The sequence below is a fragment of the Pelodiscus sinensis genome, chromosome 15, assembly GCF_052426305.1.
Source record: "Pelodiscus sinensis isolate ZL-2025 chromosome 15, ASM5242630v1, whole genome shotgun sequence".
NCBI lineage: Eukaryota > Metazoa > Chordata > Testudines > Trionychidae > Pelodiscus > Pelodiscus sinensis.
Genome location: NC_143066.1, coordinates 35,383,571 through 35,390,197, shown reverse-complemented (window position 1 = coordinate 35,390,197; position 6,627 = coordinate 35,383,571). Strand labels below are relative to the sequence as shown.

Sequence of the window (6,627 nt, the reverse complement as noted above, 5' to 3'; positions counted from 1 at the left end):
GGCGCCTCAGCACAATGCCCCTGTCTCCAAGTTTGGCTTTCCCGAGTCCAGCCCCGGCCCCCTTGAGGGGCTCGCTCGTGGTCTGCGCTTGTAGCCCATGCACGCAGCGGGCGGGCCCGGCCGGTTCCGACCCGCGGGCGGCTTTGCAAACCAGCCACGCACCCGCGGGCAGGCCCACGTGGGCGGCCGGCAGATGGGGCTGTCGGCCCGGGCAGAACACCTGGATTTCCCCGGAGGGAAACATGAGCGTGCACTTCCGACAGCATCCAGCCATGCCTCTAAGTTTCTTCTCCCCCCCTCCTCGCCCGCTCGCCCTTCCTGTGCGAAGTGGGATCTGGCTGCCATTGACACCCGCGCCGGAGCGCGCTGGGCTGCAGGCGGAGCGGCGGCGGAGCGGAGCCAAGCCCGGGGGGCGCCGTCCCTGAGCTGCCCGCTGGACTCGCCGCGCCCCCGGGGGGAGAGGAAACCCGGCCGCGGGGGGCGCTCCCATGGACGGGCACCGGAGGAGCCCCCGGCCCGGCTGCCCCGCTCGGCGCCGGCGGTGAAGCGAGGTAAGAGCGGCGGAGCCCGGAGCGGAGCGCACGGGGCTGCGGCCGCGGCAGCTCCCCGGGGAGGCGAGGCCCGCGGGTGCGCTGGGTCTCCGGGCCGGGCTGGCGGAGGAGGCGGCCGGGCGGGGACCGCTGCTCTGGCTCCGGCGGAGCCCCTGCCTCCCTCCGCGGCTCGGCTCCGGGGCCCCAGGCTGGAAGTGACTCCGCCCCGGGGCTTGCGCTCCCAGGCCCGCGGGGGTTCCCAAGCTGCGGTGGCCGGCGCGGCTGCCAACTTTCCAGGCGCTGCACTTCTGTGTGTGCGTCTCCCCCGCCCCCGGCCTAACCCGGCATCTGCCCGTGCCTGGCTCCTGGGGAGCGGAGCCTTCCAGCTCGCCAGCAGGATCGGCTCTCTGCCGCCGGCTGCAGTGACCGGGGCCAGCGCGGGGAGACTCTAACCCACCCCCTGCGGGACCCCCAGGCAGAACTTCGCCCTCTACACTCAGGTTTGCGGAGCCCCGGCCTGGCAGCCCAGGCTACCTCTTCTGCTGCTCGCCTCGGGCTGGAGCAGATTTTGCAGCGGCACGCCTGCTGTGGGAGCAGCTCTGGTGGAAATGCTCGGCCCTAAAAGGCAGCCGGAGCCATGAGGCCTTTGCGTGGCGAGTCCACGGCCCCCTGCACCAGGCAGCCTGAAGGAGACACCGTATATTGTTCCTTTTCGGCGAGGAATAGACTTTTCAAGGGCTTTCCATCTGCTTGCAATACATCTTGGCTGACGTCGGGGACCTGTCGGAGCCTTTCATTGACGTCAGAGCAGGGGAACTGCTGGGGTGTCTGTTTGCTCCCTGCTGCCTGGGCAGACGCCCCTGAAACTCCATCAAGCCCTTCCTTGCAAAAGGCTGCAGCCCTAGCTGCCCCCTTTGTAGCAGTTCCCTGCTGCCAAGCAACCTGCCCACCGGCCACATGGCCTCTTCTGACTGCTCAGAATGGTGCCATGTACTCAGCTTGATTTGGAGAGGGGTCTCTGGCTAGGGGAGTGTCCTAGAAGCCTGGGGCAGGATGGCTTGGGCTCCTAGGGTCATGGTGTATGATCACATAGGGGCCCCCAAAGGTGCAGGGCCTCTCAGAGGGCTGATCCAATTGGTCCTGCTTAGAGTCAGCTGCAAAGACTCGTCAGTGCCTGGCAGCCGCTGCCTGTTGCACATCTGTGTCTTTAGCGCGACCTGTAAAAGTGCCAATTTGTGAGGAGCAAGGATACAGCTCTCCCCCCCCCACATCTGAACAGAACCATTGTTGTCATGCTAGAACAATGCCTCCTTGCTGTGGTGATGGAGGGGGATTGTCTGGGAGTCGTGTTCGGCTCTTGGGTCGTGTGCTGATCTGTAGCAGGAAGGATTTTCATTCTCATTTATTGTTCGCAAGGCATGCTGCATGTAGGGATAAAAACATTGTTCTCCCCATTTTACAGATGGGAAAGCCGAGGGACAGGAGCGGTTATGCCCAGGGTCTCACTGCAGAGATAAATCTAAAATCCAGTAGTTTTGATTTCCTGCTCCTATCCGCTGGACTTCCCTGGTTTATACCAATCAGAGTTCCCCCTCATTGGGCTGATGTGGTTAAGGCATGTCTGTGTCTCAGCCAAGCGTGGTGGAGGAAAGCAGGAGAGGTAGCCAGCTTCAGCCTCACAACCTTTGACTGCCCTATCCTGATGGTCTGGGTCTCCATTTTGCAGCTGGGTGACCTGGAGGTGACCTTTTCAGTGTGAGCGCAAGGGAGACTCAAATGCAAACCTGCAGGATTGTAGTCCTGCCTTAACCACTCAGTCATTGCACCAAAGGCTGATGAAAATGCAGCCTGAGCTATGTTGGGGGATGGGTTAGAAAAGGAAACTAAGCAGCCAGTAAAAATGGGGAAAAGGGCCTGTTTTATGATAGGTTCTCTCCTACCCATTGAATCTCCCACTGACGGAAGGATGACCCAACTACACTGAGACAGGGGCTTTAAAAATAGCAGCCTCATGATATGGTAACAACTGAATGTTTCTCTACTACTGCCTTTTGTCTAGGAGGCCTGCAAATTGCTTTGAAATGCAGCTTCCTCTGGAGTGGGACATGAGTTGTTCACAACAGAAAATGAAGAATCCAACACCCACTTGAAGCTACGTGGGGAAATGTAGAGAAGTAGAATATAGCGAAATTAGGAATTTAGTTACAGGACTATTACGGGTACTAGCCTTGTCTCATGAAGAGACCACCCTTGCTGGGGACTGGTGTCCAGTATCTCACCCCTAAGATGTATTGTTAGAAATACACACAGTTCTCCCCTTTAGAATCCACAGCCTCAGGAAATAGTTTCTGGGTTCATATAGGCAGGGCAGCTACTCTCAAATGTGTAACACAGAAACAGCCATACTGGTTCAGACCAAAGGTCTGTCTAGCCCAGTGATCCCTCTTTTGTCATCCATTTCCAGCCTCTTACAAACAGAAGCTAGGGACACCATTCCTACCCATCCTGGCCATTGATGGAATTATCCTCCATGAATGTATCTAGCTCTTTTTTGAACCCTGGTGAAGTCCTGGCCTTCACAACATCCTCTGGCAAGGAGTTCCACAAGTTGACTGTACTTGTGTGAAGAAATAATTCCGTTGTTTTAAACCTGCTGTCTATTAATTTTTAAGATGCCCCATTATCACACACAAACCTGGCACTCAGGCAAATGGGTTACCTCTCCCAAAAGTCCGCACCACCCATTGTGTCTAAACCACAGATTGAGTAACTGGGTCCATTTACATTTTGATTTCTCCAACAAACTGGCGCCAGAACCCAAGTGGGGGAAGCCCCAGGCTGGAAGAAGGCAGTCTAGAGCAGGGGTGGGCAAAAGGGCCTCTGCGGGCTGGATTTGGACCGCCAAGCAGATGGATCCGGCCCGTGGAGGCCCGACTGCTCCCCTGGCCCCAAGCCTTAATTGGCCTGCGGTGGGGGAGCGCGCGAAGCCTCCTCTCGCCCTGCCAGGAGCACATGGTGCTTTGAAGCGCTGTGCGCTGCTCACAGGCTAGGGGGGAGAGCGGAGGAGGCTTCCCGCGCTCCCCAGGCCCTGATTGGCCTGGAGATGGGGGAGCGTGCCAAACCTCTTCCAGGGTCTGGGTGCCTAGTGGGAAGGGGGGGCAAAGGGGCTCCTCCACCCTCAAACCAATCTTGGTCTGGGGGTGGGGCAGCTCCACCTCTTCCTGTTTAGGCCCTGCCCCTTCCAGGGTGGCCCGGGGCTACTTCAAAATTTTTTGAAGTGGCCCCTGGGCAAAAATTATTGCCCACCCCGGTCTAGAGGCTTATCCTTGCAGTTGGGCCCTCAATTGTTATCTGCAAAACCAATCTTTTCTCCTGCATTAAACCTTGTTCTGAGTTGTAAATGTTAGGTTCAGATTTGGGGAGATTCAGAGCTGGGTTTCAGTTCCTCTCCAGACAGGGCTCAGCCATGAAGTTTGGATTCAGACCCAAACTTCTCCAAAATGCAGGCCTGTTTAGATTCAGGCTTTACCTTCAGGACCATCCCTAGTGAAATTACATCTTTGTAACCACCTAGGCTACGTCTACATTGGCATCCCTTTCCGGAAAAGGGATGCTAATGAGACACTTCGGAATTGCAAATTCCGTGGGGGATTTAAATATCCCCCGCGGCATTTGCATTTACATGGCTGCCGCTTTTTTCTGGCTCGGGGTTATGCCGGAGAAAAGCGCCAGTCTAGACGCGATTTTCCGGAAAATAAACCCTTTTCCGGAAGAACCCCGAGCCGGAAAAAAGCGGCAGCCATGTAAATGCAAATGCCGCGGGGGATATTTAAATCCCCCACGGAATTTGCAATTCCGAAGTGTCTCATTAGCATCCCTTTTCCGGAAAGGGGTGCCAATGTAGACACAGCCCTAGTGTTTGGCTGTTAGACAAGGGAAAGTGAGCTGTAAATCCTTCTCATTTACTGGTCAGTGGAAACACCCAAACCTTTGGGATGCTAGAGGTTTCGTTTACTTAAACTGGTGGAAACAGGCTTCAGCTTCACATATGTCAACTCTTCAAAGCCCTGTGACGCTGTGCCCTATGCGACATGCCAAGAACCAACCTCCAGACCCAAGAGTTTCAGTTAACCAGGTTTTTATTCTCATGGGTTTGGCTCACTCTTATCACTTTCCCCTGTTCCATCATAAGCCACCTTTAAAACTTTTGTCAGTTGCAGCCACACCTGCAGGAGCAGACCCATCTGTGGGTTTCCTGGTGCTGCGGGTGCTGCATGCCCAGCTTGTGCATTCACAGACCAATGTGCAACAGCGACCTGGTCTGTTATCAGAACAGCTGACTGGCTGGTTTGGAAAAGGAGTCAGGAGGAGAGAGAGGGGAGGCAGGTTAGATGGGGAAAAAAAGGCAAAAAAAAATTGTTTTTCTCAAACTTTTACGTCTTATAATGTACCATCATATTTCAGACCCTCACCTGCTGGGCTTGATTCCCCTCTCACTCTAGCTCAGTCTATACCAGCCCTGTTCCGAACCAGGACCGCACATCTGTGTTAAAGGTTTGCATTGAATGCAGCTGTGCTGACATAGCTCTGTTTGTGCAAAACATTCCCTTCCCCCCAGTAGTCAGGGCCTTGGCAGGGTTTGTACAGATATTTCCCCATTAACTCCATTGGAGCTACTCCTGATTTATGCCAGAATAAGTGACTGCAGAATCAGTCCCGGTGTTTTCAGCTAGGTCCTGCTGCCAGGTTATGCCTATAGCCTCGCTTAGCTCTATCCAACATACAGTTACAGCAGGGAAACACAGACTGCATGACTTCACTTCAGCTGACATCATCTCATCCATATCAGCAGCTGACACCCAGCTCCCCAGTGCCTTGCACCTTGGGTGGTCATTTACCCGGCGTGTGAAAACACTGCCATGTTGGTGCAGTCCCACCTAGGGATGTTAGGTAGCAGGTAATTGAATAGTCAAATAACTGCATGAATTCTTAGCTGTTACTCGACTATTTTATAGTCCCCCCAGGGCAGGGCCAGGAGCCAGTGCAATCCAGCCCCACTCCTGGGGAGCCCCTTGCCATCCCGCATTGCTGCCTCTGATAAAGAGGCAGCAGCGTGGGGTGCCAAGCGGGAGCCCCTCTGAAATGGGAGCCAGTTTAAAAACCAGCTCCCCTCACAGACCATCTGCCTGCCATCCTGCGCTGCTACCTCTGATACAGAGGCAGCAAAGGGAGGGGGGGATGCGAATAGTTGAGAAGATTAACCAATAAGTTTAGGCTTATTGGTTAATCATATACTTTACTACTCCTTTACAATCCTAGTCCCACCCCCGCTTTCCATTCAGGTAAGCGACAACACCACCTACAGGCCACAGAAGCAGAGAGAGCGAGACCGTTTATGTTTCCCTAATGCAGATAAGGGCAACGCTGAGGGATGCCCTTAAATTGCACCCCTGCAGTAATGGTCCCAAGAGGGATTTCCAGGGCAGGTGTGGGCTAGCTAAAGGACAGGTCCACTTTGGCCATCCTGCTTCCTTTCCCTTCTTCTCCAGCCCACACATGGCCTGCAACTCTCCCCATTCTTGGGGCCAGCTCTGTTCCCAGCATAAGAACACATGCACTATGGATCCTCCCCCAGGTAAACAATGGCACTTGCTCTGTGGCCCCTGTGTGTCAGCAATGGTCAGTAGAGCCCGAGGTGTAAGGTAGAAATCCAGCGCAGCCAGGTGGAGCAAAGATAGCCGAAGTGTAGACTAGGAGTCGAATGCAGCCCGCGTGACCATCACATGTAGTGTGGGAGTGACCCATGGATGCTACAGATTCCCGCAGGCCCTTGGCCGTCTTGATTGGAAGCAGGATGGAGCCTGGCCTGCTAGGACTGGTCTCCCGGGCCAGGCCACCCTCAGATAGAATGGCCCCGTTCTAGGCCATCCTGATGTTGGCAGGGCAGCTCTTGACGTCACCAAGTTTGGGTGTCCTCGTGTGAGAGCTGAGGGGATGATAGGCTCGGCTCGCAGATTAGCTGTGTGAGTCATTTTTGTCTTTCCATGACAACGCTTTGCCTTTAAGTGTACACGCATAGGTGGGGGACACAACAGCC

At 55.2% G+C, this 6,627-nt stretch overlaps 1 protein-coding gene across 3 annotated transcripts in view; it reads left to right on the top strand.

The window, feature by feature from the left end:
- The first annotated feature begins 247 nt into the window (after positions 1-247).
- Positions 248-6,627, top strand: part of RAI1 (retinoic acid induced 1) — a 162,663-nt gene continuing 156,283 nt past the window's right edge. For all 3 annotated transcript variants that reach the window (XR_012896196.2, XM_075899745.2, XM_075899744.2), the window contains exon 1: positions 248-551. The gene's annotated coding sequence lies outside the window, so the exon portion shown is untranslated. The remainder of the gene's footprint in view (positions 552-6,627) is intronic.